Genomic DNA, 27,401 nt, shown 5'->3' on the forward strand with positions numbered 1-27,401 from the left:
GAGACAAGTGGTTATTTTTCCTGTCATATTATGCTAGTTAAATAAAGAGTATAATATCGTATTTCTTGAATACTATACTAAGTTCTTGCATTTAAACAAGCCATTCAACAGCCTATTATTGGACTGACAGCTTTATACCAAAGCAAAATGGTTAAATTTTTCCTTTCTGATCATAATTTTTCCGTTTGAGACAGATCATTACTCTTTCAATTTTCCTCTCACCACCATCATCAGAATATCAGAAACAGCTATGTCAGGTTGTACTTTGAGTTTGAAGAGAAAATTAACTATGTCTTTTGCAAGAGACTGATCAATTTCCCTTTATTAATATAAGATGCAGACTCCATGACAACTGACCAAGTTCTCTGCCTGAAAACTTCCAGACCTCATCTTCTAGGTTACTGTATTATGGTTACCATCCTACTGTGGAGTGCCAGTCCTGTCAGTAACACAACTGACTTACTTAAAGCTAAATCAGAGCAGCAAAGTACCTCTGGCATCTTGCATTTTAAATACTTTTGCTTTCAGCTTTAGTCCAAAGCCTGAAGGGAAATGGAAACTCATCGGAAGCCATAACCATCCAATTAGTCCATGTGCAATTCTCCCTTTTCCTCATTCTGTTCATGACTGAGGCTTATTGTCTATTAAAGACATTCAGAATAACTTCATTGACACAAGTTCTAGCACATTCACAATGAAATTAACTGAGGAAGTAAATGCCATTACATACTCTTGTACTCAACAGGATTTTATTGTAGGTAGAACTTACGAGAAAGAAGCATCACTGCTTATCAGAATTCTAAAACCTAAAAGTAAGCAAAGATTTGCTGGTATGAAGGATGATAATGAAGAAGCTTTAGGAATTGTATTATCCATTTTGGAGAAATCTGGATTAAACATAAACTGCGAAGAAAGGCAGGTATATGCCACTGACAGAAATAAAAAGGCACAAGTGAGAATGTTCTGTTTGTAATCTTGAGCCAAAACAATCTGGAGTTAACTTTTTAATAGCTTTATTTTAAAAATGAAATGTGTGTACAAATAGATCATCTAAAAACTACAGAGAGGAAAATAATAGAAAAAATAAAGTTTTCCACCAGCCATCACTCACATTGTTATCTGAATGATTTTTAATTTTAATTACTGAAAGCTGTTCGTTCTTACTAGTTCATATAGGTTATTTAACAAAACAAAAGCTTTCATCTATTGCATACCTTCTATTAATATATGTCACATATTATATTAAGAAATTTGCTTAAATTTATGAATTCATTCCAGAAATATTTAAAGAGTTGCTGTTGTGGTTTTGTGACTGACCTGGTCTGGCTGCTGAGCCGTGACCAAGGCACAGAGAGTTCCTATACGTACAGAGTTGAAAACCTGAACACTGGAAGCACAAAGTAAACTAGGTTAAGTTAGATATCCTGCCAACTAACTTACCTAGAATCTCTTTTATGCTTAAAATTGTACTATATAATCAATGCATTATTGTAGTGAAACATTTATTTAAATAATACAACGGAATACAAGATAAAGCACTGTCCAAATAGTCACTGTTATTAGTTTGGTGTGTTTCTTTCCTGATACTTTCCATGAATTGATTAATAGAAACATATATGTATCTTTATCATTCTTAAACAATCAGAATATGTAATACACACCATTATATGTATTATGTTTTTATTTACTTATAAATATATTGTAGTCCTCTTTCTGTATCAGTAAATACAGATGTAGTGAAACATTTATCTGAACAGTATTCTTTGCCTGAATATAGGATGATAAATAAATTATTATGTCAGACTCATAATTAAATATTTTCAACCACACAGAGAGGTATAAAACTAAAAGTTCAGAAACACACACACACACATATATACATAAACTTCAGTCCATCTGCACTACCCAAAGTTTTATTTTTAATTGTTTTGTTGGCAGTCATTTTAACTTTTACTGTTATTTGTTAAATATTATAGTTGTGTATTTACAATTACATAAACACATACATGCCAATTACTGGAATTACCAACTCATAACAATATCTATTAACTCACCAATACAAAAAATAAGAAATTTAGGAGACAAAACACTATCCCTCTCTTCCTCTCCATCTCCCAACTCTGGATTTTGTTATTTCTTTTATTTTATCACTATTTTCAAAAAATTTCTAGTGGTTGCCATAAGGACTTTAAGATTTATAGACCTTTACTTTTTTCTCTTGATTTGCCAAAATCATGCATCATCTGTAGACTTCACAGTATAAAGATAAGAGGAAGTAGTCACTGTTCTTTCAAAACCGTACCTTTACCACCATCTAATATGTGTTATTTTATAATTATTATTTTTATGTTTTCAAGGTTTAAAACATGCACTTTAAATTTTGAGATATAATGAAGTCTTCCCTAACTTTACATTAGGCTAATTAAGAACACCTAAAAACAGATAAATGGCATTAAGAGTATAAATCATGTACTATACTGAACTATAGAAGGATATACAAACCTATATTGTAACTCAAAGAAGATGTCTAATACTCTTTGGATGTCCATTTATGTTTATGCTGACTAGTATAGGCAACTGGCATGCATTTCTGTGACAGTCTTATAAGCCTCTATCCCATAGGCCTGTCCTTGAATGTGCCCTCTTACTGAAGCAGGGCAGGCAGACAGACACTGTGGAAGATTCTTCTTTAAGAACAATGTTATGAAGAATTAAGTGAGAGAGCAGCATTGACATATATACACTACCAAATGTAAAACAGATAACTAGTGGGAAGCTGCAGCATAGCACAGGGAGATCAGCTTGGTGCTTTGTGACCACCTAGAGGGGTGGGATAGGGAGGGTGGGAGGGAGGGAGACGCAAGAGGGAAGAGATATGGGGATATATGTATATGTATAACTGATTCACTTTGTTATAAAGCAGAAACTAACACACCATTGTAAAGCAATTATACTCCAATAAAGATATTAAAAAAAGAATTAAAATCATTTACATTTCATCTCTTTAGACAGTATTTCTCTTTATAAGAAAACAGAAGTTTGGATATAAATGTCCTTGCCTTTTGGAATCTTTCAGGAATCAACCTGATCACATTGTTCACAAGGGTAGGTTATTTACTCTTTTAGATGTATTTTAACTAATCCGTTGATGACACTCATCCTTCCTCCTGCTATAATATATATATATATATACATATATACCTTGATTTATTAATTTTAGAAAAAGTTTTTGAACCTCTGGAATGAAATAGATAATATTTTTATAACAACAATGGGCCACAGAGGAACATCTGAACAGACATAAAATAACCGATAGGCTACAAACTGCAGTCAGAAAAATCAATATAATTAGAAATTTAAAAGTAGCCAACAATTCTCAGAAATTCAAAAACAAAAAAAATGCATATAAATAATGCATTGGGTCAAAGAAGATACCATAGTGGAAATTTCTAAATACGTGGAACAGAACAACAGTCAAATATTACCTATAAAGTATCTGAGATACATCTAAATGTTAATGTCAAATAATTAATAAAATATTTACTAATGTTAAATAAAAAGTAAACTAGGGTTAATAAACTAAGCGTTCTAATAAAAACTATAAACTATAACAAAGTAAAACCCAAACAATAAAAAGGAAGATAAAATAAACAAAATAAATAACTATTAATATGGAAAATAAAGAAACAAAACAGTGAGGGTTAATAATACCAAAAATTGGCTCTTTGAAAGATGTATAAAATAAACAAAACTCTGGTAGGATTGATTAAGAAAGTAACAAAGGAGCACAAACTTTAAAAAATTAAGACTAAAAAGGAGTAGGAGTGATATAACTACTGATACCCTTGAGATTTAGAAATACCATGAGAATAGTGTGAACAACTTGATGCCAAAAAATTTTAAATTTGGATGAAATGGACAATGTTTAGTGTACATGCCCTGTATAACATCTAAGAATTTCAAATATGTAAAATAAGAGAACCCATCTATACATTATTTAGTTCAAGCCCCTAAATAGACAGATAAGAAACTGAGGCCTAGAGAAGAAAATTCAGCTTTTCAATGGGGGGAAAAGTATTTTAATTAACTGATTTTATTTACTGTATCAATGGAGTCAAAAAATATTATCAAATGTCTCTTTAACTGTTATCTCTCTCATTCATATCACATGAGAGTATTGTCTCCTAAGGACTAAAATAACAGCCCTTAAAAATATTTTCCAAGACTCCTACCTGCATGGTGGTCTCTCTGAATATACTGGGTGTGGCCTGTTATTGGTACAAAGCAATAGACTAAAAAACAAGCCAAAATAATTTTGCTAGGTCACAGTTACATATGCCTGAGAGGCAGGAAAAAAAAGAGGCCCAAAGGCATACATTTTTAGAGTGCAAGAGTACTAACAGGAAGACAGTGTTGTGTTGCTGATTTTTTTTTAAGTATAACAATACTGTAAGCTCTTTGAGAGTGTGATATCGTTTTCATAGTATTAGTTATTAGAAAGATGCTCAAAGTACTTTTATTTACTGTCAAACTAGATAAAATACCAAATCCCTTGAATTGGGAAGATTTCATTTCTTTTCTTTCTTTCTTTTTATTTTTTCTTTCCCTGAAGTATTTCAGGCTTCATTGCTGTGCAAAGTGAGACAACAACAACAAAGTGAAATTAAGCCATACAGAAACAGAATATTAAATATACATATTTTTATTAAGTAGAGAAACAATTTGAAATTATACTATGATTTTCTCCAATCCAAAACCTTAGAAGTTTTTACTGTATACAAAAGCTAGAGAGGCATTTTCAAACTAAGACATGATCCATGATTTCAATTAACTACTGACATTACTAGTGTGGCTTCTATGGTTGTGAAGACGTGTATAAGTGATCTGAGAATCATTTTCAGACCTAGAATGAGTATTTTGCAGGGACATTGTAGTAATGAAAAATCCAAAGCTACCTGTATGAACTATACATGCAATTTATTCCTAATGATGAATAAGGAGTTTCATATAAAAATTTCATTTGGGCTCAGTACTTACAGGTTTAAAACTGACATTCCAAATGAAATGAAATCAAATAATGTATGAGTTAGGAATTATCATGGGAACCATCTATGCTGACTCCTTTCGATATTAAAGTTGTATGTTTACAGTGAGATAACTAATGATAGAAATCATGACCCATTTTAATCAACAACTGGGATAAATAAGAGAGTTCAGAAATTGGAAACCTATCCAAATGGCAGTGCTCTCTGAAATATATCAAATCTTAACATTTTACCCAGGCCATACATGGGTTTGATTACTAGATTATAACTTTAAAACAGAAGGTAACTGTTTTTCCAAACCTTGAAAAAGGTGGCTGAAATTAAACATCCCAGAACAGGAAATGACAAATCATTCTATCCTTCTATTTTGCCTGGTGTATGGATATAGGGCAAATATATGACTCAGTCTAAAGCAGAGAAGTCTGATGGACCTCATTTTTCTTCACTCATGCTTCTTTTAAATCCAGCACAATGTTGTCCTCTGAGATTTCAAAATGGAAAAGAAAAGGCTGGAAATCTCTTTCCAGGCTCACTATGCAAGTGGAGATGATAACAAAGAGGTAACTGCAAAATGAAGTCATTGAAATAGTAAGATATATATGTATGTGTGTGTGTATATATATATATACACACACACGTGTATGTGTGTATTCAATGAAGTCATTGAAATAGTAAGATATATATGTATGTGTGTATATATATATACACATACGTGTGTGTGTGTGTGTGTGTGTATATATATAAAAAATACAAAGAGAAATGTTTTTGTACCGAGGGCAATACTGAGATTTAAACAGTTTTTTAAAAACTATTGTTTCTGTTATTAGCACTTGGTCATTATTGATTTAATTTTTAAAAAATATGCTTGAGAGAGGGAATAAGGGGATCCTGGAATTCTTGGGCAGGAAAATAAAAAAAAGTAATATCCTGAAGATACCCAATAGAGCCCAATAAATGGAATCTATTTCAGAGGCCGCAGTCTTTAAGAATTTTATCCCTCTTTTCTCCTTCCAAGGTGGTAACATGATTTTTCGCAATTTTTTTTCTTTTGTACTTGTAGGTCAATTTTCAAAGCTTGTTTGATATTGACAATTCGCAAAGTATTTATTTCGTGTCCACTTCGTAGGACTGGGAGGTGAGAGAGGAGGAAAATCATTCAGGTTAGTTAAGAAAATTGGAAGTTAACTTGGGTTTTGAAAAATAAATGATAAAATCTCCAAGACTGATATGGGAGGGAGACTCAGGTTGAGAAGACTGTGTGTTTCAAATCATGATACTGGGGATGTTTAGAGTATACAGGAGACATCAAGTAGTTTTTTAGGATTTTGATCACGAGTGTGCCGGGCATCAGCAGCCAGTGGGTTCAAGTTGGATCAACAGAAAAATTTGGATCAACCCAAATTACCGTGGCTCTCGGCTTCAGTCTGCTTGACTTACGGCATTTCCACTCAAGCTCCATCCACTTCAAAGCCTTTGGCAGTTATTCTTACATGTTTCTAGAATGTTAGCCAGTAATTCTTACATGAACTTCTTCTTGTGCTCAAGAGTGAGTCTTAAATAAAAACATGAGCCACATGAAAGATCTTGTTTCTTCAGTTTTTTTTTTTTTAATTAATGCCCTGGGAAAATGCCAAAAGAACGTTTTCTATATTTCCAAGTTCCCAGTGTCCCCAAAGCCAGAGTAATGTTGGGTTCTGTGTGGTAGAATGGTGACTCTGTGCAATTTGTACTTCCCTGTGAATATGAGCTCTAAAGTTCATTCTATACTGAGTCTCACAAAACCTGTTATGAAATTGCGTCCGTCAACCTCTGGCTTTCCAGTGATATTTTGGACCTCTTGCCATTTGCCCAACACTCTAGTCTTCTACTACTCCCTGGTCTTCCATTTACAAACCAACTCTCATTTTCTTCCGATTCCCTGTGGAACAGTCTCCATGCATACGCATTCATGCAAATAGATTCCAGGAAGGATCATCAGCCTCTCTGTTTTTGCAGAGCTGGTTTTGAATCTAATTTGGACCGAACTGTCACACCTATGGTGTATAATATCGCTGCCACTTTTGCTGGACAATAGCTCCTGGCTACAAGGGAAGTTTTCTGTGACAGAAATATAAGTGCTACTTTCTTTTTTCAACCTCTGGCAAATACAATTACTAAATATCAAGTTTTGTATCTGTATTCAGACAGTTTTCACCTGAGAGAGATCTGTCTTATATTCCCATTTCAACTATGTGACTTAGACAAAGTTTTTAAACACTCTTTAAAATTCAGTTATGCTCAGTTGGAAAACAGGATTAACACCTCCAAAATACAGGTGGTTTTAAGGAGTAAATGAGATAGCATGAGCAAGCAGATAATGTGTAGTGAAAGAGCTACAAAAATGCTACTCATGTTTGGCAATGTTACTATTACTACTATGGCAACAGCATAAACGTGTTGCAACTACACTCCTTAGAAGTGAAGTCTGCAACATTAGGAAAGCCTCTTTTTTATTCTATCCACACCAGAATAGGAGGCTGTACACTTGACAAAATACCCCGAGAGGAATGCCTTAAGATCCTGATATTGGACACAGCTGAATAACAGAAGAGAACTAGTATCTTTCCTTCTCTTTGCTGTTGGTGGGAAAAATAAGACCTGGCAATGAAAATTCAGGGAGAGAGAAGATTCTGAACAGCATTACTATTTCATCACAAAGTAACCGATATGATGAGGAAATGTGAAATTAAATGTTTTTTTAGAGGATGATAGTGCTGTGGCAGTGTATGGTCCCCAACCTTCAGTGTGGCCACCATAATAATATAAATTATAAAAGATTTGGCATATTTATTTATAGAGTTGAATTGTAATGTTGCCTTGTCTCTACTGGGGATGATGGGCAATACTCAGAATTATCTAGAATTTCATGTTAAAATTAGTTACAGTATTTCTTGACATTCAAGCCATGTATGTTGAGTAATAGAAGTTTGTTAGAAAGTGTTAGCATTGGCAACTCTCTTTGAACAGTCATGGTCATCCTTTACTTTACATATGGCAGGCCTCTTGGTGTGTGACTCTTAGGAAAGATTACAAAGTGTGGCACATCTTGGAAGACTACAAGAATGCATTATGTTGCCATAGACACATCTAAAACTAATGTTTCAACTATGTAGGCTTAGTGCAGAAAACTCCTTTGCCAAGTACATCTCAACTTAAAAAAATCAAGACTATTTTGTTATTAGTAGCTTCTAGTTAACCTACCAAAATAGACATTTATTAAACAATGTTTAAAGTGCAGTTACTTCGAAAAATTTTAAATATTTTCATGAATATTTTTTTTTTTTTTTTTTTTTTTTGCGGTACACGGGTCTCTCACTGTTGTGGCCTCTCCTGTTGTGGAGCACAGGCTCCAGACGCGCAGGCTCAGCGGCCATGGCTCACGGGCCCAGCCGCTCCACTGCATGTGGAATCCTCCCGGACCGGGGCACGAACCCGTGTCCCCTGCATCGGCAGGCGGACTCTCAACCACTGCGCCACCAGGGAAGCCCTTTCATGTATATTTTAAGTGACAATTTTATTTAGACATACACACTTGAATGACAACATGCAAACATCCAGAGGAAACAACTTGAGCAAAGAAAATGTTTTCATATTAATTGTATTATAATTATTCTTCCAAAGAGTCGACTTTAGTCAGTAACTTGGTGCACAAACAGGACTAATTTTAAAATACAAGTTTTTTGTATCACCACTTTTATGAACACTATCATCAATTGTTAATGTAACGATCCTAAAAAAATTCATCCACATTTTGGCAAATACTGTTTGTTAAAGCATCTAAAGTGACAGACTATGTCACATTTCCTTTTTACTCCTTCCTTCTAATAGTGAAAAATGTGATATAGTGCATTAATATTTATAAGACAGGATTGATACACTTTGCTCTACCAAAAAATAATTCTTCATGATTTTGAACAAAATGTTTAGTCTCTTCTGATTTTTGATCTTGTAGTATACTCAAACAAGCAAACCAGCCTGGCAAAGATCTGAACTTTTTTGGTTCGACTTTTCTAGCAACTAGGTATAAGTAGGAAGGTAACAATCTTGCCAAACCTCATCTTGGCAAAACAGTAGTGACACCTTTCTACATGTCTCCCTCTGTTTCAGGGCTATATGTCTTTCAAGCCCCAGTTATCAATTCCTCCACCATGTTTTTCCCAATGAATATCAATTTTAATGGCAATCCATCCGCTGTATTTCCATATTTTTTTATCAGTCAATAATTTTGAATTTATCATGTAACTTTCTTCTTGGGCTGTCATTACTATAATAAAAGAATGAATAAATATTGATTTGAAAAGAGCTAAAGGAGTTATTCGTTATCCTGTAGATAAAAAGTTAGTCCTGGTTATGATATGAGTGAATATTATATACACACAGAAAGCACAATTTCATACTCACATAACCTACCCTTCTTTCTTTATAATAATTATTTCCATATATGCTTCAAAGGAAAGGGTCTTCCTGGGCAAACCCAAAAAGAAGTGAAGCCTTCAGTTGGCATTCTTGCACTGTTTCCCTTTTTGTATATTGAAATTGAGGAGTGGTTATGGGGGGACTTCCCTGGTGGCACAGTGTTTAAGAATCCGCCTGCCAATGCAGGGGACATGGGTTCGACCCCTGGCCCAGGAAGATCCCACATGCTGTGGAACAACTAAGCCCGTGCACCACAACGACTGAGCCTGCGTTCTAGAGCCCGCGAGCCACAACTACTGAGCCCGTGTGCCGCAACTACTGAAGCCCAGGCATCTAGAACCCGTGCTCCACAGCAAGAGAAGCCACCACAATGAGAAGCCCATGCACCGCAACAAAGAGCAGCCCCTGTTTGCTGCAACTAGAGAAAGCCAGTGTGCAGCAACGAAGACCCAATGCAGCCAAAAATAAATAAATTTATAAAAGAAAAAAAATGAGTGGTTATGGGACATTTAATTTAGGTACAAATATAATTTGATTACTTTAATTAAAATGAGTTCCCAAGTAGCTAACATTTTAAAAAAATCTATACTGGTGTACTTTGCAAAGGAAAATGGATATTTGAATTATTTGGGAAAAAAAGGTTTTTTTCCCTATATTAAAGGTGCATTTTGCTTAAAAATTAAAAAAAACTAACAAAATTCTACAGCATAAAAGTGATAAAATGAGAACCTGGACATTTGGTAAATGGTAAAAAGTTACCTGCTTTGTTTTTTCACATTTCTGAAGTGTTTGATCAGTGTTTACAAATAGCATTTATAAATACATTAAAGATATAGTATTTTTACATATAATGAATAAAAATATTTGGGGTGTAATATATCAATTATATAAAACAAGGTACATCACCATCAAAAGTATATTCATTTTGGTAACTAACTTGTAAAATGATTATCACAATAATTTTAATTAAAACTCAGAAAAGATACTATCACCGTTATTGCTGACCCTGAGTTCCTAACACACTATTGGGTTGATTTATTTTGATGTTTAAAATCGTGAAATTTCTTAAGGCACAGGAAAAATCTGCAGAAAACATGAAGCTTAAACACAATCTGTCTTTGTTAAGTAATGCAAGTTTTAAAGATTGTATCAGTTTATCAAAAGAGGGGGTGTGGGTTCGATCCCTGGCCAGGGAGCTAAGATCCCACATGCCTCGGGGCCAAAAAACAAAAACATAAAACAGAAGCAATATTGTAACAGATTCAATAAAGACTTTAAAAATGGTCCAAATAAAAAAAAAATTTTTTTTTAAAAGACATGTATTCAGTACAAAGACTCAGTCAAAATGCACTTAGTAGACACATACAAGAAATAGTTGATGTGTTAGTGTATAATTCAATCCATTTGTGAAATTCAGCCACCGAGCATGCTGCAGTGTAAATATGCAATTTTCTCGGTGTTAGACTTTTGGGACGCTCTGTAGTGTATTTGTTATACTTATTTTAGATTGGATTTAATGTTGGATCTACCGCTTTACTTACAAAAGTACTTCCTCTGTAAAAGGGACTGAGTTTAGAAGAAAAAGTTATTAAGGATATTATTTAAAAATGTAACCAACGTTGTATAAAATTCAGTTCATACTGTTTCCTGACTTTTCAGATGTGCTGAAACTATTTTATTGGTTCATACTTAAACTTAATTCTTTAAGCCCCAAAAGCATCAGCAATAGGAACATTAAGAGAGAGAAGTATTTCTCCATCTCACAAATAATTGACTACCTGCCAAGCTTAGTAAGGAAAGGTATCATTTGTTGCTATTCTTTCTGTGGCAGCACCACCATGCTGACAACCTACAGTTAATATCTGGGAAGACATCTAAGGAGATGACTAATGAAGCAGGTTACATGTGATTGTGGCTGTGTCTTAAAGATAGAACAGTATGCAAGGTGAACAAGATATGGGTATAAAGGTGTGGAAGATTCAGTGTATTTCTCCTAAATTTCTGATCAGCAATTATATTAAAATAGCAATAATATAGGAAGATTGGAAGATCACAAATAAACTCACTTGAGACTAACTGGAAACATCTTTGCATTTATGCTCTATCAGTATCAGCTTGATGAGATTAAAAACAACTCATCAAGTTGTTATTGATAATTTCAAGAATATAAAAGACTTATAATTTAAACAAGAGCATTAAGCTCCACTGGAATATAAAATCTACAGAGAAAGGAAAGGAAAGGATGTTTCTCATTTGTTTTTACAAAATAAACGTCACTGATTCACAATTTTACATGAATCTTAATGCAAAAATACCCCTACAAATATATTAATAACAAATAGAAGTAAACAAGATATTTAATGAATTATGTCATGACCAAATAGGGTTCAGCTCAGAAACCCAAGGTTAGTTAAATATTAGAAATTCTCTGTAATTCACGACAACATGAATTTGATAAAGCTTTAGATTCAGTACCTTTTATTCCTAGGGAACTCTTCCATGGCAGCTTTTCTTTTTCCATCCTAAACAATTATTCACTTGCAGACTCAACTAGGCATTCATAATTCTGTATTCCTTTCTTAAAGAGAGTCCTTTAAATTGTATACGTTTTAGGCCCCGTATAAACTGGAAACACTCTAATTTACCATATTGATAGGTGAAAGGAAAAAGTGCCAAATGATATCAAACGGCATTTGATAAAAATTTTAAGTCTATTTTAATAAGACTCTTAGCGTATAAGAAATGGATGAGTAGTTCTTTAACATTTTAACATGAGTATGTTGTGACTCTGATCAAAAGACCAAGTCTGGTTTAATGGTAGAATTCTTGAAGCATTCTTGAAATTAGGCAAAATGAAGGTTGCTCCTTCTCTTATTTAAATCCTAAGCTAGAACCACGAGATAAAAATCTTTAACACACTCACAGTTATTTATTGAGCATCTTCCAGGTGCCTGGCATTGTTAATGAAGGGGATAATATTGTTAGCAACCAAACCTGGATCTAGTCCTCATTCAGTTAATGTGTATGGAAAGCTAGAGATAACATTATTAATATTTTCAAATATCTTGGTTGTTGGAAAATTTAAGTTATTAGAAAACTTATTAGAAAGTATAAAAATCATTCTTTAAGCTGGATGTTTAGGAATCACTTCAGAACAGTAATCATTTGTAAAATACAGTTTAAAAAACTTGTCTCAAATGTACCTTTACAAAACCCTGAAAAATCAAGGAATACATATAATCACAAACTTATATGGCCTAAATATATGTGTCTATTGAAATAAACATCAGAGACCTGAAAATAGAAGAGACCTTATTCTTGAAAATGAATGACTTGACATTGTAAAAAGCGATTATCTTCATTAAATTAATTTATATATTCACTACAGAATAATTACAACCCTATAATGAATTTCAGGAAGTTAAATTTGATGAAATGTTCTAAAATTTGTCAGAAAATAAATTTGTGAACATAGGAAAATAATGAACAAAAAAGTAATGAATGTGTGTGAAGTGATCTTGACCCATCAAATATTAAACCATATTATAAAGCTAAGTAAAAATGCCATGATATAAGCAACATAAAAGATTAAAAGACAAATAGAAGAGTAAAGAGAGTCTAGAAATAGACCCAAGTAAATATAAAATTCTTAATGTGTACTTCACAAAATTATTTAAAGTTAGTAAGGAAAATATTTGTTTCAACCAAAAGAGTAGAGAAATGGCCATCAAACAGGGATGTGTGTCTTTACCTCATTCTTTATACTAAATTCCAGACAGAGTCAAGAATTAAATATATTTTTTAAATTCCCACAAAGGAAGTACTAGAAGAAAGTAAGAATAAACATGTTTCTAATCATTTGGTGAGGAAAATCTAAGCATAACCCAGAAATTATAACACGGTGATTCTTTTTTTTTTTGTCAAAATTCATTTTTATTAATAGAAAATAAACACTTATTCCAGTTGTTATACTTGAAGTTGCTAATAAAAAAAAAGAATTTAAAATCACCACTTAATAATCCTGTTTTAACTAAGACAATGAAACTGTGGCTTAAAAAAAAAAGTATTCAGCACCATTTGCTCATAGAACTTTCAGACTCTGTTCTTAAAGTTTCTAGAACCTTCCCGTCTGTAAAGTACAGGAATTGCTGAGCTACATGAGGAACCCTCTCTGGGACAACCAACGAGAAGTTAAGCAATCAGTATATATTCAGCCTGGTAACTTGGACTGTACAACGATCCCCTCCTCTCCACTCTGGCTCAGGAGGGACATGCTTCTAAGCACTGAGGTATGACGAGTCCGACTGTTATTAGCTGGAAAGACCAGTTCTAACAGCAAATAACAGTAAATCTCTGGCACAGAGACTACTGTCCTTAATGTTCTGTGATTTTAGGAAATTCTGTAAATAGCTTGGCTTTACTTCAATTTACTCAGAAATGAAACATGTTTAATAAGGTTAAACTACTCTGCTAGAGTAACTGTCTGCTGGTTTAGTGTCCTTATAAAATACATACATAATACGTGTAGGTAAATCATAGTCTTAAAGTATACTTAGAATACTGTGTTATTGAAACCAAAGTCTAACAAAATGACTACAGTTAGAAGCAGCTAATGAAATTAAATCCAAAGTTATGACAAGGGAGACTCATTCTCACTTGAAGCTGTGCCACTTAGAGAATTAAAGCCATTCAAGGCGAGGTGAAGGTGGCACCTTTAGATAATTCCAACCAGGGCCAGAAATTAGCATTTCTAAATATTTCAGAAAAGTCCATAGAAGTGTTTCAAAGACTTTTATGCAAAAGAATGTCTGTCTGTCTGTCTTTCTGCATCAGTGAGTAGTAGTGCCCATCAGAATTTCCTAATAACACAAAGGCAAGTCCACACACTTGATCAGATGTCAAAGGAATGGGAGGTGGACTATTAGAAGGTCACCCTTAGAGCTTCTGCTGGCTTTTTACTATATGCTGTTCACCAGTGTGAGTCAGGTGGACTTTTGTGAGAGAATAGTGTTTGGTGGCCAGGACCTCTTTTGGGCGTTTCTTGCTAAGTGGAATACACAACAGATAAGGGAATAGGGGAGGTAATACAGGGAAGCTACTCTTTCCAGCTCAGAAGGAGTTGATGAAGCCCATATATGCATTCAAGAAGTCCATGGGATCCTCTAGCTGTGGATAGTGGCTAATGTGGTCATCCAGAATCGACACTGTGGACTGCGGCAGCGTTTTCCTGTACAGCTCCAAAAACTCTGGATAGGGATTCACTGGATCCAGTGGCCCATAGATAAAATGAATGGGAATAGATACAGAGGCAAGAGCTCCCACCCAGCGTCTTCTAAACTTCTTCCTTTGATTGATGTACTGCAAGAGACTGTCAATAACCAAGTTCCCGTCATTGTTGCGTATCCCTGCCCACATGTCCCACAGTTCACTCTCAGAGGGTCGGGTGTATGGCCCAAAGACCGGGGTGAGACCTCGAGAGAATACGAAGAAGTTCATCAGTCGCGTGAGGATGGGTGACAGCATGCCTCCATCTTTGAGAAGCTTTTGGAGAAGGAGAGGACGGTGAGTCTCAGGAAATATACCTCCATTCGACAGACAGAGACTCTTGATGGTAAGCCGACCAGATCGATTCTGCTTGAACCTATAGAGCAGCTCCTGAGCAACGATATCCCCATAGTCGTGAGACAACAGGTTGATCCTACGGTTCTGGAGCCCCAGATGCCGCAAAAGAGCTTCCACAATGCTGGCCTGCTCGAATATGGAATAGTGATGTGGTCTCGGTTTGTCACTGAAGCCAAAGCCTAGGAAATCAAGGGCAATCACTCGATGAAACCTGAGGGTCAGACCTTCCCAAATCTTGTACCAGTCATAGCTGGATGTTGGAAAGCCGTGTAAAAGCACAACTATCTCTGGACTTCCAACCACACCCACAGAGTCTTGGTAGAAGATACGCAGTCCCTTGTAGGTAAAAAATTTGCCTGATGACTTCCATGAGTGAAGAGCAGGGGAAAGCTGGGGGGGCGGGATGTGCAGATAGGCTGCAAGCAGGGGCACAGCCAACAGCCCCACCTGGACCCACCACTCCCTCATCCTGATTCAGGTAAGACCTGGGCTACAAGACTCCATGTTTGGGGACCCGGTTGCGCATTAACACGGTGATTCTTAAGATGAGAACTTGCCCCCCGGGGACCTAAGAGGATCACCTTGTGTAATTATTATATGTTATTGCATGTCATCATTAATAAGTATGGTCATTATCATTGAGAGATGTCTGGCTATATTGCTAAATAGAAAAATATATAAATATATACATATACAGATTTATATGTATAAAATGCAGTTTATATAAAATTTTACATTACCTTAGTCTGTAAGGATTAATGCATTAATGCAAGCATTAATGTTTGGAAAGTTGTTCACAAAACTATTTTTACTGGCTGTCTATGAGCAGTAAGACTTTAGGGCTTTTTACACCCTTCATTATATTTTTTTCTGTATTACTTGAGTTTTCTGCAGGAAGTATTACACTTATATGAAGAAATGTGTGTGTGTGTGTGTGTGTGTGTGTAATTAAAACAAATACATTAATATAGAGAAAACATTATGCTTAGGTAAATATATTTCATTTTAGTATATATGACTCTTACATTTGAGCTCAAATGTACTTGGTTATATCAATGAACTATGAACACATCTATTTATTGAATGGAAAATTTTCCATAGTCATGGGATCTGAGAATTGCATCACAGTAGAGGAACATAGAAATCATCTGGTTTAATCATCTGTCATAATACTATATATGAAGAGGGAGCCTCAGGTAGTTGAGATGAGTTACCAAAATCCACATTAGAGGCTAACGCCAAAGCAGGGACAATTTCCTAATCAGTACCCTTTTTACTGTATCACACAGTTTGCTTCCCATGTTCCCAACACTGCCCTAAAGTGCTTGACTAAGGACAAGTAATTAGCATTGGCTTAAAGCAGTATTTTAAGACAGCATGGAATTCATACCTAATTCATGCTGAATTACGAATCCTAAGAAGTACTTAACATTTTGCACACCACAGGTTTTGTATTAATAAAATAGTATGAATTTTCTTTTTTCTTTTTTTAAAAATTTGTTTGCTTATTTATTTATTTTATTTTCGGCTGCGGTGGGTCTTCGTTGTTGCACGCAGGCTTTCTCTAGTTGTGGCGAGTGGGGGCTACTCTTTGTTGTGGTGCGCGGGCTTCTCATTGCGGTGGCTTCTCCTGTTGAGGAGCACGGGCTCTAGGCGTGAGGGTTTCAGTAGTTGTGGCACGCGGGCTCAGTAGTTGTGGCTGGCGGGCTCTAGAGAGCAGGCTCAACCGTTGTGGCGCACAGGCTTAGCTGCTCCGCAGCATGCAGGACCCTCCTGGACCAGGGTTCGAACCCGTGTCCCTTGCATTGGCAGGCGGATTCTTAACCACTGTGCCACCAGTGAAGTCCAAAACAGTATGAATTTTCAAACAAGCTTCTAGTAACGTGAACCCTTCTAATGTTTGTAGGTTGTCAGACATATTCAGATGAAGGAGCCACTGCACTCTGCAGTCTCTTGCTTTGCCTAATTGGTCTTATGGTATTTTAGATGGCTGAGTGACAACACATGGAGTCAACTAGAGATCGAATTTGTCCTTTTTTCCCTTAATGTCTATAAAGCTCAGTAGAGCCTTAGAAAAGTGACTAATCAATGTGAACTAAAATTAAGCACATATTTATCTGGAACCACATATAGAGTAATTCAAACAAAACAATATCAAGTTGAAGGAAAAAATATAACCCTTCCCCCCATGGAAAAAAATGATCTTTTAATTATACGTTACTTACTGTAAAGCTTATATAGTATTTCAAAAAAAATCATCTGTAGTCCAGGAAGAGTTGCTGATAAGCTGTACATAAAATGATTAGAAATATCCTATGTCCCTCCTGCATTTTTAGGAGGTTGTGAACCCTTCAACTGGTTTCTCATCTCATGTGCAACTTGCCACTCACCCACCCTTCCCCAACACACTTTCTTTATGCCTAGAAAACAGCTTTTCTGTTCTTTATGGGTGGTTTAAAAATACATCTATTGCAGGTAATTATAGCTAATTTTTAATGTCAATAGATACTATTTAATTCTATAACAGCTGGAAAATAAAATACTTCACATCTCATTAAAACCCAATAGGAGGTAAAACAATTCACATAAAAATTAAATGAAATATCTATTAAAAATAGAAGAAAAATTAGCTGAGAAAATCAACAAAGTATTCCAAATTGGAAGGTGACTGTGTATACTTCAATAAATGCAGGTCAATATTCTAGAAGAGCTATTGCTTATTTCACATCTTCCTTTTCTTAGCAGTTCAGAGGAAAATGGCATTTTATATATATATTTATATAAAATATATACATATATTTATACATACAAATATATGTAGAAATGTATACATTTCTATATTTTAATGCTAAAAGCAGTGAAAGAGTAAGATATTTTAGCATTCACAAAGATGACATTTGCAATAGAAATAAAATATATAGCTTTATACTGTTACTACCCTGTGAGATACATGACTTGAAGGTTTCTAATCGTTAAAATTAATTTGAAAACCATTGTGAAGACCAGTGGAATTGGGAGTCTGGTGAGCTGACACGGGACTAACTCATGGCTCTGTCCTCTCTAGGGTACAACTTTGGGAAGACTTGATGTCTCTAAGGTTCTCTGTCTGTCAGAGATTACAACACCTACCTCATAAATGTGGAATGAGGATTCAAGTTACTAATAGCTAATATTGATTTCATGCTTACTGTGTGCCAAGCACTCTTCCAGGATTTTTACACTTATCAGTTTATTAAACTATCATAACAACATCAGGTATTACAATTATCACTATTTTACAGAAAAGGAAAAAGGGGTTAAGTAACATGCTCAAGGTCTCACAGCTAGTAATTGGCGAATTTTTATCTGAGTCCAGGTAATAGGGCTTGAAAAATCATGCCCTGCCATTAACAAGATGTCTGGCATAGAGTAAACGTTCAGTAGAGGGAAATTTAATATACTTGTTTGTTACTTACTCCTTTCATTAGACGGTAAGCTTCTTGAGAACAGAAAGTTTTTGTTTACTGAATAACTTTTATTCATCTCTTTGACACTATAATCACCTAACCTGTTTCAAATCTTCAATAAATGTTTCTTGACTTATACAAGTACATAGCAGTGAATGTAAGCTTTTCTCCTATTATATTATTGGTTGAATGAAAATAATTATTCTTAAGGGGAATAATTAGTATGGTTCACTTTATTATTATTTATAAAAATGTTCCCATGCAGCCAAGGCTGTATTTTAGAGAAATACAGGTAGGAAAAGGTGAAAGTGAATGAATTTCATAATATAAAGAAGTTTTATCTTTTTCTCTACATACTTAGAAAATAATTTTATAATGAATACACTTTTTAGGAGTGCCTAAAGTAATACAATAATATAGCTTTTTAAAAACTTCTCTTCAGAATAAACCACTGTCTTTAAAGCTAACATTTCTAATATAGCTGGTAACAGTCATTGTTAGAAACATTTATTTGAAGAATTGAGGATTTGATCAAAATGTCTGTTTTCCCTTTGTGTTTGATTTGCATTTTGTAAGTAATATAAAAACCATACCATCTTTGAGATGTGAGAAAAATGCATTGAGAGATCTAAGTAATGTATAAAAAGCTTTCTGGCAAAAAAAGAGCAAAACAAAGCTATTCATCAGTTGTCATCTCAGAATGCAATCCCAAGATACGTTTTAAACAATCTTCTCATTGCAGTGTTTTTTTTTTTTAAACAAGAACATATTTAACTGTCTTTTGCAAGTTCATCATTTCAAACTGTTGTTCTTTAAACATTTAATCAGGTAAAGGAAGACATGTAAGAGAGTCACCTTTAATATACTTTTTAAGACAACTACTTTGGAATATTATTAAGCATCAGAGGCAGTTTAACATTTTCCTTTCTTGTGCACTCATGGAGCAGTAGGAAAGAAACAAATGTTGACTACAAAGGAAGGTTCTAAAATTTTTTTAGACTATTAATGCTTCTGGGAGATATGTATTAGAGTGGTTCTTGATTCATTTAGACATAAGGGCAATGTCTGTCCACCATTCACATGGATATTAAAAGAAAAGCTTCCATTTAATTTAGTAACTCAGACTCACAGATGGCATAGCTCATGACCATCAAGAAAATTACCATCCTTAAGGTGAGTGATATCGGTTTGAGTCCAGTGATACTAAGACGTGGAAGGGGAGTATCAGTTAGGTGTAATACTGTGAGCAAACGTAATTCATCTTACCCTTGAGCAAATGAGTTAATCTTCCCATGTCTTAATTTCCTCCTCAGTAAAATATCATCATTCTCTCCCCAGCAGGATTCTCTCTGGTTCAATTCATTTGTGGAAATGGGAGGGGATGGCACACAGTGAAATCAGATTCCCCATCTTTCCAGGTCAAGAGTCATGGTTGTAGCATCCAGAGGATTAAGAAACTTGCAATTTTGGTGGGATCTGAATGAGGATTTCCCCAGCTTGGGTCCATCCTATCCTCCTCCCATCTTCTCTCATCCCAGACACTCCAGGTAATCTCCAGATCTGTTTCTAACTTCCATTCTAAATTGCTTAGAAATGTCCCTGAAATACCAGGGCCAGTTTACTTTATATGAAAGCACTGAGCCCTGGGTCTCCTGTTATCTGCTGAGAGTGTACCCTAGTAAGCCAGAGGATCTAACAGAGTGTGGGCAGGTTTTTCTGTTCAATGAGGCTTCATTCAGTAACACTGGATGGAGTCCTGAGTGGAGGATTTATAAATATGCATCTTAGATAAGATGGCTCATTCATTCGTTCCTACTAATATTTTCAAACTAATATTTTAAAATATCTTTTATGTTCTAGGAGCTGTACTTGTACCTGGGACACAAACTAGCAAAGTATAGCTCTTGCCTATCAAGAAAATTACCATCCCAGTGGTGAGTGATAAATAGATGACTAAACAAATGGTTATAGGACAAAGTGTTAAATACTATGATATCAAAACATTTTAAATTAAAATTTAAAATGAGAGTAAAGAGAACTAGATTCAGCCCTATGTTTTCTTCTAATACCTCACCTCAATTTTTAACCTATAAAGAAAGAGTTGGACTAGATACTATTTAAATCCCTTTCACTTTTAACATTCTTTTTTCCCTATTAAGTTGCTCCTGGATTAATTCCTATATCCCTATCTATCTATCTATCTATCATGAATATTACTGAATCCTAAAGAAATATCTGAAAAGAGTAGATTTTTAACAATATAAATTTCTCATTATAATTCCAGGGTGTGTGTGTGTCTGTGTGTCTGTGTGTGTCTGTGTGTGTGTGTGTGTGTGTGTGTGTGTGTATGTGTTCTGGTTTATTTTGTTTCTTTGCTTTTGTTTATAGAAGATCATTAGCCTAGATGTTCTACAGTAGAAAGTGGATAGGATTTGGCCTTACAACTCACAGCACACCAGCCATATAGTGAAGGCCCAATAAAGCACGCCCTATTATGTATTGATACTGTAATAAAATTGCAGGGTTTGCCCATTAAGGCACAGACTCATTTTACATGACTACTTCAAAATTATATTTGTTCTACCATAAATAATGATATGTCTGTTAATATATTAGAATTTGTTCAACTAACATCAGCAGGATGGTGGGAGTATGGAATTAACAAAATGAAGAGTGAGCTACCTTTATGGAAATCACTATCTTTTAAGATCACCGAGAAACTCCTTTTCACATAATCCAGTGGCTTTTTCCCCAAACCCTTTTCCTCCCTAGAGATACCATCTTAAATGCATGGTATTTTGCCAGTTCAAAGAATTTCCACAGATCGTAAGATAATGTCTTTATTCTTATGTCATAATCTTCTTTGCTTTATAACGGTTGGTCATTTTAAACTACTGAACTGTGAACTCCTTGAACTTGGCAGCAACTCTGTGTTGTTTTTGTCTTTTCTGGTATAGTGTGTAAACCAAACTAGACACTCAATAAAAGTTGTCAAATGAGTGCAAATGTTGAATAATCATGCCAAATAAGTTTAGAACTATGCTTACTCTGTTAATGTCTATAATGAAACAATGAAAAACATTATTATTCACTGTTCCTTCCTTCCAATATTTACAGCCTAACTCAAGAAATTTAAATGTAGAAGCAGATGAAACAAATTGAAAACTTTTCTTACTCAGCTGTTAAATTTACAGAAAACTTAATACCTCAGCCCCTCCCTCGTGTTTCAAGAACTTATTGCATCAAATTTGCATCCCCTTAACAAAGTATTATTCTCCACAGCTTTTGTTTGCATATTTAATTTTTCCTTAGAAATGTTTTCACATTTAATTTTCCTTAGGACCACCCTTCCAAACATACCTACCCACATGCAACCAAACTCACACACTCCATCAATATATGAAAACAAAATAAATACAGCACTTCCCTCCACTCTACTTTCCCCTCATAACACTCCCTCTGTCTTACTTTCCTTCATTACCAGAGTTCTTGATAGAGCAATCTAAAAGGGCTACCTCACTGCCACCTCAACCCCAGCTAAACACAGGTTCCTTAACCATTTGCCATTTGAATTCTGGCCCTATCATTCTATAAAAACAATGTTCCCCAATGTCACGCATGACCACCAAAGTCACCAGCATTTCTCCATTGCCTTCTTGGAGAACTAACCATTCCTTTTCATCATACTTCATCCTTTGGATCTCCTTTCACTTCTGTGTTTTTTCTTACTTATGCTGATCCATCTTCTTCGTTGTGATTTCTTCTATGTAGAAATTACCCAAGGTTTCTACCTTCAACACATTTTGCCATCCAATATTTCTCCTTTAGTCATTTCATTTGCACCCAAGACTTCACCTATGCCCTCTATGGATACCATCCAAACGTCCATCTCCAACAACAGGTCCCTCCAGACCTACTGATCAGTGTTTGCTATTGCTCATTGGGCATCTCCACCTTGCTATCTCACTACAAACTTAAATCAGCAAACATGTAAAAGACTGAACTCATCCTCCATCCCCCGAACAACTTTCTCTTATCCCATGTAGTTTGTGAATGCCAAGACAATTCTCCAATTTCATCTACTTTAGGTGCTAGACTCAAAATTTTTCTAAAGCTGCCTTAACGGATAAATATACTCTCATTTAAGAGGGGTGGGATGAAGTCATACCAGATGATCTATATTTGGGAAAATGTATACACTGAAAATAATGATCCATTTACAATAATACAACAAACAATTTTACCACATTTGACTGGTATTTGATTTGGGATATATACATGTGGAACAAATATGAAGACAGTTAATTTGGTAGAGTGTTTAAATTTTTCCAAAAACTTTAGATTTACTTAGACAGTGAGAAAAAAAGTAGGAATAATTATTATAAAGCTAGTAGCGTCTATGCTCACAGTGCAAAATGATCTGTGTGTTGTAATTCTTAGAGTGGGCTGACAGCTATAATATTCACAGAGATGCTGGAAGAAATGAAGTTGTACAGGTAAGTTGAAGTCAGGTTGTGAGAGTATTAAAAACTGGGTAGGGAATATCAAAAACATAGTTTCACCTTTTTTTTTTTTTTGCGGTACGCGGGCCTCTCACTGCTGTGGCCTCTCCCGTTGCAGAGCACAGGCTCCGGACGCGCAGGCTCAGCGGCCATGGCTCACGGGCCCAGCCGCTCCGCGGCACGTGGGATCCTCCCGGACCAGGCACGAACCCGCGTCCCCTGCATCGGCAGGCGGACTCTCAACCACTGCGCCACCAGGGAAGCCCCATAGTTTCACCTTTGACTCCTCCTTCCTGCATCCATTCATGAGGTGTCCTACAATGTCTCTCACAAACAACAACAACAACAAATCCTCTTTCTTTTCATGCTCACATTTATAGTGCAACCCTCCTTGCTGTGTAGGTATGTGATATCCTCTTTATAGTCTCCCACCATTATATACATACTTATTATCTCTGTTATTTTGTTAATCACAGTCCAAGCATATCTTTTTACCTCAAAAACCATCACTAAATTTCTAATCTTAATTTGTCTGTCAAATTAAGTATAAAATATACCCTTACCCAGGTTTTCATTTGTAAAACAGCACAGTAGCTAGGCTGGAATCTCTGCCTCAGGTTGTCTCTGGGTTCCAGTGTCCACAGAAACCACTTACTAGCAGTGTAACTATTTCAAGTTGTATTTTTCTGTGCCTCATTTGCTTTATCAGTTAAGAGGGAACAACAATAACAGGGCTATTAGGTACATCCGTAATAACACATTTCCTCTCTGACTGCCACACTTGTTTGGATGATTTAAGCATTATCCGCATAGCCTGAAACATTTGTTAAGAGGGTAGATCTCATGTTAAATCATCTTACCACAATAAAAAAAAAAAAAGCACACAGTTTTTAGAGCCCCTCAGAGGGTCTTCAGGGTCTCATCATGCTGATGACTTGACCTAGCTCAACACTGGGTAAAAACTCACTGTTTAAAAATACGACAATTTCGGGCTTCCCTGGTGGCGCAGTGCTTGAGAGTCCGCCTGCCGATGCAGGGGACGCGGGTTCATGCCCCGATCCGGGAAGATCCCACGTGCCGCGGAGCGGCTGGGCTTGTGAGCCATGGCCACTGAGCCTGAGCTTCCGGAGCCTGTGCTCCGCAACGGGAGAGGCCACAACAGTGAGAGGCCCCCACACAGCAAAAAAAAAGAAAAAAAAAACACGACAATTTTATATAATAGGTAAACACTCTAAATCCAAGTTTCACTTGAAACTAAAAAAAATTAAAAAATGACAGGGCGATAGCTATTGTGTTACATGATTTAAGTTCAATGATTTAAGAAAAGGTTGGTGGATTGTTTTCTTTTACTCACATTAACCAAAGGTGAAATACATTACTGGCTTGTATCCTAATCTCTAAAGAAAAAGTAGTTATCTAATTCAAGGAGTTAAAGAAACAGTAGTGTGAGGGTCTAATTTTCTCTTCAAACTTTCGTTCTTGATAATATTAAATTAAACCAAGAAAACCTATTTCCTGAATAAAAATAATTCATACACTCTAACATCTTGAACTGGATGAATATATGCAGAAGAAAACTATAGCTCAATGTCAGTAAGACTTTTCATGTGAAGCATCAGTCAACCTCGACTGCTTGCACATCATATTTTTATTCGCACTCTCAGGATTCCAAACATAGAGACAATTTCACTCTATGAGTATAGAATCCATTGCCTCAGCAATCGTAAGTCCCAATTTTTTTATTCTCTCTCTAAGCAATTCAGAAGTTCTTGGAAATATTCTGAAACTCCACCAACATCATTATCTACTTTTTTTTAAAACAAGTTCTATAGAAAAGCAGCAATGAATCATTCATTCATTCAACAAAGATTTCTTGAAAGGCTCTTTGTGACAGGCAGGGATTTAGGGCTGGGAATCCAGCATTGAATCAGGCAGACAAATCCCCAGTTCATATTAAACATACATTCTAGTGGAATGACTTTAAGACTAGGGTTGGCAAAAGTTATTTATCATACTAAAGAAGAACTTAACTTCTCAAGGTATACAAAATTACTAAGAAAATTTTCACTTGGTAAGTGTGATAACCTGAATCAGTAATTGAACAAACCATAATGTAAAGGCTAAAAGTTAACTTTCAAAATAAAATGTCATAAATGTGCAGTTGGTTGAACAAAATCTGATACACTTAAAGTATCCCAAATATGCTAAATGTAAATTATCCAAAATTAGGGGGTCATACTTATTTACAAGGCTACAAATTTGGCCAAATCTGATGTTAAAACTGATACAAATAAAACATTCTTATATAGCCGGTTATCAATTTTTCCTTGTCAAAATAGCAAGTTGACCAGGTGGTATGCAATTTCAACTGTTCACACTAAACAAAATTCTCAGGTTAACCAGGCACAATGTAAAAGAACAAGCCTTGACTTGGGGATCAAAAAATCTGGTTCTAGACTCAGTTCCTCCATTACTTCCTGTCACTTACCTGCACAGCACTATTTCCTATTCTGTCCAATCAAAGTAAGACTAGTTTTTTTTTTTTCAACTGTAAGTGTGCCATTTGTAAAATTTCAAAAACACAAGTTTTCAGTGAAGCACTATTCACAACAGCCAAGTTATGGAAGCCACCTAAATGTCCATCAACAGGTAAGTGGATAAATAAAATGTGGTATACGGGCTTCCCTGGTGGCGCAGTGGTTGAGAGTCCGTCTGCCGATGCAGGGGACACAGGTTCGTGCCCCGGTCCGGGAAGATCTCACATGCCGCGAAGCGCCTGGGCCCATGAGCCATGGCCGCTGAGCCTGCGCGTCCGGAGCCTGTGCTCCGCAACAGGAGAGGCCACCACAGTGAGAGGCCCGTGTACCGCAAAAAAAAAAAAAACAACAAGAAAATGTGGTATATATATTTAATGGAATATTATTCAGCCTTAAAAAAGAAAATAAATCCTATCATTTATGACAATACTGATGAACCTGGAGGACATTATGTCAAGTGAAATAAATCAATCACAGAAGAACAACTACTATATGATTCCATTTATATGAAATGCCTAAAAGAGACAAACTCAGAAACAGAACAGAATAGTATCACGAGGGACTGGGGGAAGAGGAGGATGGGGAGTTGTTTCAATTGGTATAAAGTTTCACTTATGCAAGATGAATTAGTTTTAGATATCTGTGGTACAGTGTAGTGTCTATAGTCAACAGTAGTATATTATGCAATTAAAAAATTTTTAAGAGGAGAGTCTTATTTTAAGAGTTCTTACCACAAACAATAACAATAAGGAGAGACAAGGAAACTTTTGGAGGTGATGGCTTGATACCTTGACTGATACCTTGGTTGTGGTGATGGTTTAGTGGGTACATGCATATGTCCAAACTCAATGAGTTATCTACATTAAATATGCCCAGTTTTTAGTATATCGATTACACCTCAATAAAGCTCCTTCAAAAATACAAGTTGATTATTTAATGACTTGAAATTATATAAAAATTTCAGGATTACCCATTGTCTAGAGTTGCATAATCTCCACCCCTTCCCACCGACCTCCTCTGCACAGAACCTAATAGCCACACACATACATTTTGGCTAGTTATTGTTTTATTTATTTACTTATTTTTGATTTACCACAGTTAAAAAGAAAAATAACTTAAATGTATAACTACTAAATATGCTAAATACTCTGCAGTAGAAAGAGTTAATTAGCACTTTAATATACGGATACAAATGAGAACATACAGTGCATTTGAATTTGAATGTTCAGTGTGTCACTGAGTTTGCACTTCCATGCTAAGACTCACATACTCAGCGTCTACCTCAGGTGACAGCTATTCCTTTTGCTCAACATATTGTACATTAATGAATATCATTATGGAACAAAAGGCTTTTCAGAGTCTTCAGATACGTTTACAGCAGACGTTCTTTTAAAATTCAGGTTGTCTCATAAAGAAGGGGGACTTGTCTATGTTTACTGTCCTAAAGCAGATTTTCCTTTATTCTATAGTTTCTATGACGAGCACATTTAAATATAGATAAACACATTCAAATGTTACCCTAAAGTATATGTATGGTTTTATTTAATTTTATATGCATTAAGAACTTAAAAAAATCCTCATTTTTGTCTTGAAGGCAAGGAGGAGAATTAAGAATGAAAATGGAGTACGCTGAATTTCCTATTTCTTGTCATTTTCATGCATAGTTTGGGGAAAAAGAACAAAACTGTTTCCTCAACATACAATTTTAGAATTATTTAGTCCATTGTGTTAACATGTAAAAGGGATGCAAAAGTTCCAAAGGAGATATTAACATCTATTATGTAAGTATATTTC

The 27,401-nt window shown here is 35.3% G+C and overlaps 1 protein-coding gene and 1 pseudogene across 9 annotated transcripts in view; both read right to left on the reverse strand.

Annotated features, from left to right (window-relative positions):
• NLGN1 (neuroligin 1) overlaps positions 1 to 27,401 on the reverse strand; it is an 890,617-nt gene that overhangs the window by 439,826 nt on the left and 423,390 nt on the right. The gene's annotated exons all lie outside the window — the stretch shown is intronic.
• On the reverse strand, positions 13,584 to 15,620 carry LOC115856807 (mesoderm-specific transcript homolog protein pseudogene; annotated as a pseudogene).

This window comes from Globicephala melas, chromosome 4, assembly GCF_963455315.2.
Source record: "Globicephala melas chromosome 4, mGloMel1.2, whole genome shotgun sequence".
NCBI lineage: Eukaryota > Metazoa > Chordata > Mammalia > Artiodactyla > Delphinidae > Globicephala > Globicephala melas.